At 39.3% G+C, this 14132-nt stretch overlaps 1 pseudogene; it reads right to left on the bottom strand.

Annotated features, from left to right (window-relative positions):
* Positions 1 to 398: 398 nt before the first annotated feature.
* On the bottom strand, positions 399 to 13997 carry LOC112099611 (annotated as a pseudogene).
* Positions 13998 to 14132: the final 135 nt, after the last annotated feature.

Here is a 14132-nt window from a genome sequence, read left to right as displayed (position 1 = left end):
CCAGCCTGTTTACAACTAATTCTTTGGTTTCTCACATCTCCAACCAACTTTTCAACCAAAACCCTCTTCACCTAAAAAATCAAAGTCCAAAGTAAAAATTTCAGAACCAAAAACAAAGCCAACTTCATCCTCATCTACTCCTCCGGTACCTCCCGAAGATTCACCACATGCAACTCCTAACCCTCCTAAAAAAGATAAAGGACCAATGGATCAGTATCATTATCAAACTTTCCACGACTCATCTCCTGAATCCTCTGAACCAGAAACAGTATGTGAGTCTAATCTGTCAGAGTCACACTCATCCTCCTCATCCACAAACTCAACCAGTACCTCCAATGACTCTGAATCAGAATATACTGACATTACGAGCATATTGATGGCAACTACAACTGAAAATCCTAGTGCTTCAACTTCCACACCAATTGTGGAAGACAGTTCTTCTCATCATGTCCCATTAAACCACCCCCATGAGCTTCACGCACAAGCAATTCACGCAAAGAACTATGAGGCACACACAATTTATTTTCTCTAAATAAAAGCCCATCATGCCTATAGAACTTACCAAATGCACCTTTCTCACAAGCATTAAACACATTAGCAAAATCAGGATCGTTAACATATAATTCTTTAATGTACTCAAATCCTAACAACTTTGCATTTAATTTGGAGATAAGTACATACCTTTTAGATAATGCATCAGCCACCACATTCTCCTTACCTTGTTTATATTTGATCACATAAGGAAATGGCTCAATAAATTCAACCCATTTGGCATGTCTCTTATGTAACTTACCTTGCCCTTTTAAATGCTTCAAGGACTCATGATCAGTGTGTATAACAAACTCTTTAGGTAGAAGATAATGTTGCCAAGTTTCCAATGCTCTCACCAATGCATACATCTCTTTGTCATAGGTAGGATAGTTTAGGGCTACTCCACTCAATTTCAAAAGTTTTAGTAAAATTAGGTAAAGCAAGTAATGGTGCAGAAACCAATTTCTCCTTAATTAGATTAAATGCCCTTTCTTGTTCACTACCCCACTTAAATCCCACATGTTTCTTCACCATTTCAGTTAATGGTGCAGTAAGGGTGCTAAAATCTTTCATAAATCTTTTATAAAAACTAGCCAAACCATGAAAACTTCTTACCTCACTTACACTTTTAGGTGTAGGCCACTCTTAATAGCCTTTACCTTCTCTTCATCAACCTCAATTCCTTTAGCACTTACAACATAACCAAGAAAAACAATCTGATTTGTACAAAAGGAACACTTCTTCAAATTAGCATACAACTTTTCCTTCCTTAAAACAGTCAATACACTTTGCAAATGTTCAATGTGTTCATCTAAGCCTTTGTTATAGATCAATTACCTTGAATCTGCTCAAATAAATGAATCTCAGTTTCCCGTCATGAGTCCCTACAACTTCTACAAGCAGAAAACTTCTTTCACCAGAAGTATATGTACCTTCATCTCTACCAAAAGACCACTTCCAAAAGAATACATCCAGTCCTCTAGATTAGATCAATGTGCGTTACAAGCCTCTCAAAGTGAAAAATATGTCACTTTAGAGATCCCTCCAGATATTGTAGCAAACTGGAAACGCGAAGGGTATACGCATCTTCATCTTGGTGGTGTTAGATTGATTCTAACCCTCCATGGCAGAAAAGGCTTGCCAGTCACAGCCAGAATTGCTCTTCTAGATACCCGGTTCAAACAGTATCACTACGCTGTTATAGGAACCGTCCTGACAACCCTCCATGCTGGTAGTGTCTTGTTAACCTTTTACCCAAACTTCAACCTCTCTCTTGAGGATCCCAACTTGCCTAAAACCATTAAAGTCCAGATCCAGCTCCAAGGAGCAGAACAAACACCCATATCCAAGATTGCAACCCTCCATCACCAAATAGTGTATCAATTACAAAATCATGCACTAGACCTACCTACACCCCATACCACATCAGATGCTTTGATGATCCTTGCTGACACCGATACAATTCCAACCATCATCCAAATTCCTAAACAAATCCAGAAACAAGAATTGTTCACACTCATGACTCTTGAATGGCTGACTAATTATGAACATTTTCATCAAAACTCTGAACCAGTTCAAACAACAGAAGCCACATTTGAAAGACGACAAAATGGCCAAGTCAAACTGTCTTTTCAAACCCCTAATTAAGTTTCAGAAAACCCAAGGCTTTCCTACACTGCAATGATTACTGCAGTCCAAACTGGTCTGGAAAAGAACCTTCTAATCCATGGTTTTTTATCTGAAGGGTATCCAGTATATCCTGACAAAATCAATGGTCATTTTCTATGGGATGTTCCTGAAGCCCATATGTGTAATCCGGATTGTCCTTGCTTGGATGACACGAATGTTGATAACGAATTGGAAGTTATGAGAAGAAAGAAAAAGAAAAAGACCAAACCTTCTCATCCAAAAACATCTTGCAAATTCTTTCCTCCACAACCTCCGCCAGATCCCAAACCTCCTGTCCATCCAATACGGTCATGCCTAATATTTTCAAATCAAAGTCAATCTTATGAGGAATCTTTTCCCCTACTTGAAAAATAAATAGACACACAGACCATAGTCATCTCAAAACCTTATGTTCAATCCCCAGTTACTGCTTCTGGCCAACTTGAAGAGCCAAAATAGTATGAAGTTGTTCTCAATTGGCAAACCAAAAACGCCAGTGCTCAGAATCAAACTCTCCACCAACTTGGAAAGAAAATTGACCGAGTTGGTAGTCAGGTCTCCTAGACTGAAACCAAGGTGGATTCGATCAGCAATAGTCTTGATCAGATATATATCCATCTACAAGACCGTATCTCTGAGCTAGATACAGATCTTAGACGAATGATCAACAACCACATCTAGGGTCCAGAGTTCAACAAAAAATAAGCGGAGATAAGAAGACTCAAAGCTGAGCTAGCCAGAATTGATACTGAAAAAACCAGGCCATCACTTTTTACCCAAACATCATCCGCACCCGTCCCTACTCCGATGTTTGACATCTATGCACCTTTCTACATGCCATCCAGGCCTCAACCGCTCGTTTACAATCAGTTCTTTGGATTCTCACATCTTCAACCAATACCTTTACCTAAGCCATCTTCACCTAAAAAATCAAAATCCGAAGTCAAGATTTCAGAACCAACGTCAAAAGCCACTTCATCAGTTCCTCCAGTACCACCAGAAGATTCACCAAAAGCCACTCCTGAGCCTCCCAAAAAACACATCTTCTGACTCCTCTGAACCAGAAATAGTTTATGAGTCAAACCCATCTGAGTCCAACCCGTCTTCCTCTTCCCCTTCCACAAACTCAGGAGGTACCTCTACTGACTCTGAATCAGAATATGCTGATATTACAAGCATATTGATGGCCACTAAAACTGAGGATCCTAGTGCTTCAACTGCTACACCTATTGTTGAAGAAAGTTCTTCTGATGCTGAAAATCAAACAGCTCCAACAGAACCAAAACCATCAATGCCTCCACTCATTCCTAATCACTCGACCAAACCATCTTTAGCATCTTGGTTTACATTTGATGACGTTCCCCGTCATAAATGGCCTGCTCGCCTTCAAGAATTTGCTACATGGATTGATCTCAAAGGAATTAAACCAAATGCACAACCAAAAAGTGTTCTTCATGAATTTATGGCCCGCTCAATGGGTTCTTTACGAGATTGGTTAGAAAGCTTGGGAGAATACCGTCAGATCCAATTCATGCAATCCCCAATTGGCACAGCACTCAACATCATCCATGAACAATTCATCAGTGAACACACAGCTTCCAAAGAAGCAGATCGAAAAGAATATCACCAGATGAAATGCTGTTATTTTAAAAGACATCTTTTAAAAACTCATTACAAAAGAATGAGTATTCTATTTTACAAGCTCAACGGTTTCAATGAATCGTCCCTCAAGCATGTCTTCATAGCCTCACTTCCTTCAAAACTCCAACCTGATCTTCAAAGACAACTCGCTGCCATTAATCTCAGCATAGTTGACATCTCTCTTGGAAAGATTTTTCAAACAGCGATGTTATGCCTTGACAAAATCTGTGAACAGAAAGAGTTCTTCAAAGATCTCATGGCAGATAAGAAACCCTTTTCTGAAGCTTGCAAAAAACCCTATCTCCAAATTGAATGCAAAGATGAGAAAAAATGCTTTTGTCCAACCAAGAAGAAAAAACACTTTCAGAAACACTTCCACAAAATATCATCCTCCAAAAAGCCTTTCCGGTATTTCAAGAAAAGAGATGTTTCTCAGTACAGAAAAAGAAGCATAACAGTTGTTTCATCTGCAAGAAATGCGGTCACTTTGGTCGAAACTGTCCTCATAAATATGCCAAAGCTGTTCGTCTCATACAACATCTCCAACATTCTTCATTATTATCTGAAAACGAAGATGTTGAATCCAATTTCTCAGAACAGTCAGAATAAGATGATCAGACTGCTTTCATCTCTGTAGAATCTTCTGATTCTAATGATATTTCAATCATTTCCACAGTTCAAAATGTCAACCAAGTTTCAACCATTCCTAGACATTCTCTCAAAATGTCAATCCTTTCTTCAAAGTTTCATAAACCTGTTCCTATCATCGGGTTTATCGATACTGGTGCAGATACCAGTATAATTGATCCTTCTGTCCTTCCCTCAGACTGTTGGGAAAACCATTCTAAATTGTTCAGAGCAGTCAATGGCGAAACATTTGAAACAACTCTAATTACCAAAAAACCCATTAGTATTCAGTTCTTTCTGAATTGAATTATTTGGAAAAAGATTGTAGCATCCACTCTCCCGATAAAGACTTGCTCATAGGTTTTGACATTCTCCATTTGGTCAAAAATCCATTCATTACTAGTTCTGGAATTCGCTACAAACATATGTTCTTGCCCTATACAGATATGCTCTGTCTGTATACACTTTTTGATGTCCCAACTCCATACAGTCACATTTCCCAAAAACTTCTTGAGTTTTGTCCAGAAAATCATTCTCAATTTCATCATCCTTCCCTTCTCTAGAAAAATGAATAGTTCTTCATTCACCTTCCTTTTAAACTCAACGAAGACATAAACCCTACAAAAGCCTCTCATCTGGGAATGTCTCCTTCAGACCTCTTACTTGTAAAGCAAGAATGTTCTCAATTGCTTCAGCAAGGTCTGATTGAACCAACTGATTTAGATTGGGCTTGTCAAGCCTTTTATGTTGAAAAAAGATCTGAATTAGTTCGTGGTAAAAAGCGGTTAGTCATTAATTACCAACCACTCAATTCTTTCCTTAAAGATGATAAGTTCCCCCTTCCAAAAATCCAGACCTTGTTGGTCCATCTTCAAGGGGCACGTATCTTCTCTAAGTTTGATTTAAAAGCTGGTTTTTGGCAACTTGGTATTTCACCAGTTGACCGTCCCAAAACTACTTTCTACATTCCTGATGCTCACTATCAATGGACTGTTATGCCCTTTGGTCTTAAAGTTGCTCCGTCCTTATTTCAAAAGGCCATGACAAAAATTTTCAGTCCTATCCTCCATCATGCTTTGGTTTACATCGATGATATTTTATTGTTCTCATCTGATCATGATAGCCATCAAAACTTCTTTTGGATTTCTTTCATATTGCGTTCATGGAATCATGCTTTTTGAAAAGAAAAGCAGCATAGCGAAAGAATCTATTGACTTTCTTGGTATGGTGATCACAAATGGCCACTACCAACCTGGCTCGCATATTGCAACCGAATTATTAAAGTTCCCAGATACAAATCTCACCAAGAAGCAAATTCAACAATTCCTCGGGATTGTTAATTATGTTCGAGATTTCATTCCTAAAGTTGCAACCCACACCAGCCAACTGTCCCGCATACTTAAAAAACAGTGTCCTTCCTAGGGACTAGCACAAACTGAAGCTATCAAGCAGCTGAAAGTGATAGCTCAATTACCTCCTCCACTCAGAATTCCCATAACTGGACAACGCATTCTGCAGACAGATGCCAGTGATGATTACTGGAGTGCCATTCTCCTCGAACGGATAGATGGCTTGGACCATTTCTGTGCCTATGCAAGCGGACAATTCAAAGACTCTGGAAAGAACTATCATGTGATCTACAAAGAGATTTTGGCGGTAAAGTATGGAATAAAAAAATTTGAATTTCATTTAATCAGCCATAAATTCCTTATCGATATGGACAATTCCTCTTTTCCTAAAATCTTTGATTTCAAGAACAAATTTCTCCCTGACAAGCAATTGCTCAACCTCAAAACTTGGTTCTCTAAATATGACTTTACTGTCCAGCACATCAAAGGTAAACATAACCTTATCCCAGACTTCCTTACACGCCCGGCTATAAATAAACCCTCACTCCTCTCTTCAACTCGTATCATCCCAGTCATAGCCATGAATCGACAACTTCATTTCAAAGCTCTCAACCAAAGATCTTTTCCTATGAACATTCCTTTTTCTTCAGCCTACCAAATCCAAGACTTTGCTAAGAAATTCCTCTACCGGTATTTCTTCAATGTCCACAGTAAGACTCCTGATCGTTTTCCTACACTCTGTATGGAAAACCTGGTTCTCACAGGTCTCACCCTGTCTCACTTGTCCATTTCAGAAGACGCGTTATGGTATATGTGGTGTCTCACCACCTTGTATGCTACAAAACTGGTCTTCCCCATTAAACCAGTCCTCCGCCACATTACCACTCCTGAGTTTTCCTCTGACCTTCTATGGACACTCCTAGAATGGTATTCACCCCTTACATGGTGGCGTAAACAGCTCCAAAATCTGTGTACTTTTCACGGATTAAATAGGATGCTAGAACATGAAGCAAACATGTTCACCACAGTTTTCATTGTTCACCGGCCATATTTCCAGCACCCAAAAACCAGAGACTTCTGGACTCAAGACATGGCTTATGAATGGAAAACTTATCCCCATCCTTACCCTCTTATCCATGATACATCCGTCACATCTGTTCTTCGAGTTTATCTCATGGAACTCAACAATGTTCAACCACCGGCCACAAACATCCATCACACCTCTGTCGGACCATCCCACAGCTTGGAAATAGTCTCAAAGACACAGACCTGTACTCCAGGTTCGAGTTCAAGTACACATGGAATTCTTGTCATGGAACAACATCATGGTTACACTAATGTCTTATTCCAAGACGCTTAGGATCCTTGGGAAGATTTTCAGTCTCTTCTCCATACTGAAAATACCCCATACACAGTCACCAATCCAGACTCTCCTGCTTCTTCCACACCAAAAATGACTGAGGCAAATGAAGAAAAATATCTGCAAGCTGAAGTATCCCTTGATCAGAGATAAATTCATCATGCCAAGTGCTAGTATGAGAAAGAAACTGGTGATGTGTCTCCATCACACTACCCATCAACTCCATGATTGCCGACACACATGGGAATCTTTAGCTTTTACTTTATTAAAGTTTGCTTTAATAATTAGACAAGGGTCCTGTCTTATCTAAAGTTTGCTTTTGCTTTTTTAGTTTGGCGCAGTGTGCTTTTCTGCTTTATTGCTTTCATAATTATGTTTCTCCTTTTGTAAAAGATAAGGGTCCCACCTTATCTCTTTCCTCCTCGAGATCTCTATATAAGGATCTCTCTTCCCCTTTGTAAGGTAGGAGTTAATCAGAAATAAAACCCAATTTTTTTTATATCATGTTTCTCTAAACTTTGTTTATCTTCTAGGAGTCAAGAAAATTATTTGGAATAATAAGGATACGTTCACCTCTAATTTTAATACTGAGTATGCTCTGCACTTGCTTTAAGCCTAAGGATCCTGTGCATCAGAAAGGTCCTGTTTTTATCCTCCAAAACTGATTTTTGTAAAACAAAATTGTTTTCTCACAACGTTCACCTCTTTAAGGCCGTGAGTACCATGTTTTCGGGTGGTATCGTGAAAAACTATTTTCAATATGATTTTCGAATTTGGTACTTGATGGATAAATGTATATCGACTGGAAACCGGAACTTGCGGGCTACTGGCCCTAAGGACATACTTTGTTCTATCATAGATCTGGTGTAACAACGCAACGTACAACTAGATGAAGATGCTTCAGCTTGCAGATATTTTTCTTCATCTGCCTCAGTCATTTTTGGTGTGGAAGAAGCAGGAGAGTTTGGATTGGTGACCGTGTATGGTGTATTTTCAGTATGGAGAAGAGACTGAAAATCTTCCCAAGGATCCTAAGCGTCTTGGAATAAGACATTAGTGTAACCAGGACGTTGTTCCATGACAAGAATTCCATGTGGGACTTGAACTCGAATCTAGAGTATAGGTCTGTCTTTGGGACTATTTCCAAGTTGTGGGATGGTCCGACAGAGGTGTGGTGGATGTTTGTGGCCGGTGGTTGAACATTATTGAGTTCCATGAGATAAGCTCGAAGAACAGATGTGACGGATGTATCATGGATGAGAGGGTAAGGATGGGGATAAGTTTTCCATTCATAAGCCATGTCTTGAGTCCAGAAGTCTCTGGTTTCTAGGTGTTGGAAATATGGCCGGTGAACAATGAAAATTATGGTGAACATGTTTGCTTCGTGTTCTGGCATCCTATTTAATCCGTGAAAAGTACACAGATTCTGCAGCTGTTTATGCCACCATGTGAGGGGTGAATACCATTATAGGAGTGTCCATAGAAGGTCAGAGGAAAACTCAGGAGTGGTAATGCGGCGGAGGACTGGTTTAATAGGGAAGACCAGTTTTATAGCATACAAGGTGGTGAGACAGGGTGAGACCTGTGAGAACCATGTTTTCCATACAGAGTGTAGGAAAAGGATCAGGAGTCTTACTGTGGACATTGAAGAAATACCGATAGAGGAATTTCTTAGCAAAGTCTTGGATTTGATAGGCTAAAGAAAAAGGAATGTTCATAGGAAAAGATCTTTGGTTGAGAGCTTTGAAAGGAAGTTGTCGATTCATGGCTATGACTGGGATGATACGAGTTGAAGAGATGAGTGAGGGTTTATTTATAGCCGGGCGTGTAAGGAAGTCTGGGATGAGGTTCTGTTTACCTTTGATGTGCTGGACAGTAAAGTCATATTTAGAGAACCAAGTTTTGAGGTTGAGCAATTGCTTGTCAGGGAGCAATTTGTTCTTGAAATCAAAGATTTTAGGAAAAGAGGAATTGTCCATGTTGATAAGGAATTTATGGTTGATTAGATGAAATTCAAATTTTTTGATTCCATACTTTACCGCCAAAATCTCTTTGTAGATCACATGGTAGTTCTTTTCAGAGTCTTTGAATTGTCCGCTTGCATAGGCACAGAAATGGTCCAAGCCATCTATCCATTCGAGGAGAATGGCACTCCAGTAATCATCACTGGTATCTGTCTGCAGAATGCGTTGTCCAGTTGTGGGAATTCTGAATGGAGGAGGTGATTGAGCTATCACTTTCAACTGCTTAACAACTTCAGTTTGTGCTGGTCCCTGGGGAGGACACTGTTTTTTAAGCATGCGGGACAACTAGCTGGTGTGGATTGCAACTTTAGGAATGAAATCTCGAACATAATTAACAATCCTGAGGAATTGTTGAATTTGCTTCTTGGTGAGATTTATGTCTGGGAACTTTAATAATTCAGTTGCAATATGCGGGCCAGGTTGGTAGTGGCCATTTGTGATCACCATGCTAAGAAAGTTAATAGATTCTTTCGCTATGCTGCTTTTCTTTTCAGAAAGCATGATTCCAAGAACCTGCATAATATGAAAGAAATCCAAAAGAAGTTTTTGATAGCTATCATGATCGGATGAGAACAATAAAATATCATCAATGTAAACCAAAGCATGATGGAGGATAGGACTGAAAATTTTTGTCATGGCCTTTTGAAATAAGGACGGAGCAACTTTAATACCAAAGGGCATAACAGTCCATTGATAGTGAGCATTAGGAATGCAGAAAGCAGTTTTGGGACGGTCAACTGGTGAAATACCAAGTTGCCAAAAACCAGCTTTTAAATCAAACTTAGAGAAGATACGTGCCCCTTGAAGATAGACAAACAGGGTCTGGATTTTTGGAAGGGGGAACTTATCATCTTTAAGGAAAGAATTGAGTGGCTAGTAATCAATGACTAACCGCTTTTTACCATGAACTAATTTAGATCTTTTTTCAACTTAAAAGGCTTGACAAGCCCAATCTAAATCAGTTGGTTCAATCAGACCTTGCTGAAGCAATTGAGAACATTCTCGCTTTGCAAGTAAGAGGTCTGAAGGAGACATACCCGGATAAGAGGCTTTTATAGGGTTTATGTCTTCGTTGAGTTTGAAAGGAAGGTGAATGAAGAACTGTTCATTTTTCTAGAGAGGAGAAGGATGATGAAATTGAGAATGATTTTCTGGACAAAACTCAAGAAGTTTTTGGGAAATGTGACTGTATGGAGTTGGGACATCAGAAAGTGTATACAGACGGAGCATATCTGTATAGGGCAAGAACATCTGTTTGTAGCGAATTCCAGAACTAGTAATGAATAGATTTTTGACCAAATGGAGAATGTCAAAACATATGAGCAAGTCTTTATCGGGGAGAGTGGATGCTACAATCTTTTTCCAAATAATGTAATTTGGAAAGAACTAAATACCAATGGGTTTTTTGGTAATCAGAGTTGTTTCAAATGTTTCACCATTGACTGCTCTGAACAATTTAGAATGGTTTTCCCAACAGTCTGAGGGAAGGACAGAAGGATCAATTATACTGGTATCTGCACTAGTATCGATAAACCCGATGAAAGGAACAAGTTTATGAAACTTTGAAGAAAGGATTGACATTTTGAGAGAATGTCTGGGAATGGTTGAAACTTGGTTGACATTTTGAACTGTGGAAATGACTGAAATATCATTAGAATCGGAAGATTCTGCAAGGATGAAAGCAGTCTGATCATCTTATTCTGACTGTTCTGAGAAGTTGGATTCAACATCTTCGTTTTCAGATAACAATGAAGAATGTTGGAGATATTGTATGAGATGAACAGCTTTGGCATATTTATGAGGACAGTTTCGACCAAAGTGACCGCGTTTCTTGCAGATGAAACAACGGTTATGCTTCTTTTTCTGTACTGAGAAACATCTCTTTTCTTGAAATACCGAAAAGGCTTTTTGGAGGATGATATTTTGTGGAAGTGTTTCTGAAAGTGTTTTTTCTTCTTGGTTGGACAAAAACATTTCTTCTCATCTTTGCATTCAATTTGGAGAAAAGGTTTTTTGCAAGCTTCAGAAAAGGGTTTCTCATCTGCCATGAGATCTTTGAAGAACTCTTTCTGTTCACAGATTTTGTCAAGGCATAACATCGCTGTTTGAAAAATCTTTCCAAGAGAGATGTTAGCTATGCTGAGATTAGTGGCAGCGAGTTGCCTTGGGTTTTCTAAAACTTGATTAGGGGTTTGAAAAGACAGTTTGACTTGGCCATTTTGTTGTCTTTCAAATGTGGCTTCTGTTGTTTGAACTGGTTTAGAGTTTTGATGAAAATGCTCATAATTGGTTAGCCATTCAAGAGGCATGAGTGTGAGCAATTCTTGTTTCTGGATTTGTTTAGGAATTTGGATGATAGTTGGAATTCTATCGATGTCAGCAAGGATCATCAGAGCATCTGATGTGGTATGGGGTGTAGGTAGGTCTAGTGTATGATTCTGTCATCGATACACTATTTGGTGATAGAGGGTTGCAATTCTGGCTGTGACTGGCAAGCATCTGAAGGGTACCCAGTATATCCTGACAAAATCAATGGTCATTTTCTATGGGATGTTCCTGAAGCCCATATGTGTAATCTGGATTGTCCTTGCTTGGATGACACGGATGTTGATGACGAATTGGAAGTTATGAGAAGAAAAAAAAAAGAAAAAGACCAAACCTTCTCATCTAAAAACATCTTGCAAATCCTTTCCTCCACAACCTCCACCAGATCCCAAACCTCCTGTCCATCCAATACGGTCATGCCTAATGTTTTCAAGTCAAAGTCAATCTTATGAGGAATCTTTTCCCCCACTTGAAAAACAAACAGACACACAGACCAGCGTCATCTCAAGACCTTATGTTCAATCCCCAGTTACTGCTTCTGGCCAACCTGAAGAGCCAAAACAGTATGAAACTGTTCTCAACTGGCAAACCAAAAATGCCAGTGCTCAGAATCAAACTCTTCACCAACTTGGAAAGAAAATTGACCGAGTCGCTAGTCAGGTCTCCCAGACTAAAACCAAGGTGGATTCGATCAGCAATCGTCTAATAAAAGCACCCAAAACATGGTTTATTAACCTCATAAAAGTGCTAGGTGCATTAGATAACCCAAATGGCATCACTAACCACTCATATAAACCATATTTTGTTTTAAAGGCAGTTTTCCACTCATCTCCCTCTCTAATCCTAATTTGATGATATCCACTTTTAAGATCAATTTTACTAAACACACAAGAACCATGCAATTCATCAAGCATGTCATCAAGTCTAGGAATAGGATGTCGATACTTTACAGTGATTTTATTAATTGCACGACAGTCAACGTACATCCTCCATGTTCCATCCTTTTTGGGCACTAACAAAATTGGTACCGCACATGGACTCATGCTCTCCCTCACATATCCTTTTGCCAAGAGTTCTTCAATTTGCCTTTGAAGCTCCTTTGTCTCCTCGGGGTTACTTCTATATGCAGGTCTATTAAGAATGGTAGCTCCAGGGATGAAGTCTATTTGATGCTCAATTCCCCTAATAGGCGACAAACCGTTAGGGACTTCATTTGGAAACACATCATCAAAGTCCTGCAAAAGAATCACAATAGCACTAGGCAAAGAAAAGTTAAGCTCATTTGTCATGACCCAACCCAGACCTGGCAAGATATTGTCCGCTTTGGGCCTTAACAAGGCCCGCACGGATTTGTTCTTGGGGCGCCCATACACCCCAAAACGCGTCTTGCCAATTAAGGTGTGGATCACCCCTTATAAACTCACTTGCTTTTCTCTCAATCTCTCTTTCTTTTGTACTCTCATTTTCATTTTTTGTATCATTCTCTTTTTGTATTGACATTTGATCCTCATACACTTGCCTAGGTGTTAATGGTACAAGAGTGATTTGCCTTTTGTTCATTACAAAAGAATATCTATTTAAGTAACCATCATGTGTCACACGCCTATCATATTGCCAAGGTCGACCCAAAAGAATGTGTCCAGCATGCATGGGTACTACATCACATAGAACCTCATCCTTGTATCTCCCAATAGAGAATGAAACCAGCACTTGTTTATTTACTTTAACTTCCCCGCAATCATTCAGCCATTGTAGCTTATATGGCCTTAGATGTTTCAAAGTTTTCAAATTTAATTTTTCAACTAAACTAGTGCTAGCTACATTAGTACAACTTCCACCATCAATTATCATATTACAGACCTTATCTTTGATGTGGCATCTAGTATGAAAGATGTTATCACGTTGTACCTCCACATCCTCTTTTACTTGCATGTTGAGAGCACGCCTAGCAACCATCAATTTACCATCAACAGGATATTCTACACCATCATTAGCATCCTCCAAAGGTGGCATAGGATCATCATCTGATTCACTCTCGGTTTCAACATCACCATCATCCCACAAGATCATTACTCTCTTATTTAGGCATTGAGATGCAATATGACATGTCCCCAAACATTTAAAACACTTAATATCTCTATTTCTAGAGTGTTGGGAATCAAATTTACCTTTGCTTTGGTTGCCTCCCTCTTTATGATCCTTGATTGGCTCAATCTTAGGCTTTGAAACAACCTTTTCATCTTTGCTCCATTTTGACTTCCATGGGGAAGATGAACCCAAATTGGTTCTAGTGGAACCTTTCTTTTTTAGTTGTCGTTCCACTTTCATGGCCGTGTGAACCATGTCTTCCAACTCAACATAGTGCTGCAAGTCAACCACATTACCAATATCTTGATTTAAACCATGTAAAAATCTTGCCATAGTGGCCTCTCGTTCTTCTTCAATGTTGGCTCGAATCATGATTATTTCCATCGCCTTGTGTAATCTTCCACACTTCTAGAACCTTGTATAAGACTTTGAAGCGTTTGGTGCAGCTCCCTATAATAATGACTAGGAACAAATCTCCTCCTCATGATGGCCTTCATCTTCTTCCCAAGTGTTTATCGG

This window comes from Citrus clementina, unplaced genomic scaffold (assembly GCF_000493195.1).
Source record: "Citrus clementina cultivar Clemenules unplaced genomic scaffold, Citrus_clementina_v1.0 scaffold_3, whole genome shotgun sequence".
NCBI classification, from domain to species: Eukaryota; Viridiplantae; Streptophyta; class Magnoliopsida; order Sapindales; family Rutaceae; genus Citrus; species Citrus x clementina.
The sequence above is the reverse complement of the archived record's forward strand: the minus strand, read 5'-3'. Positions and strand labels throughout refer to the sequence as shown.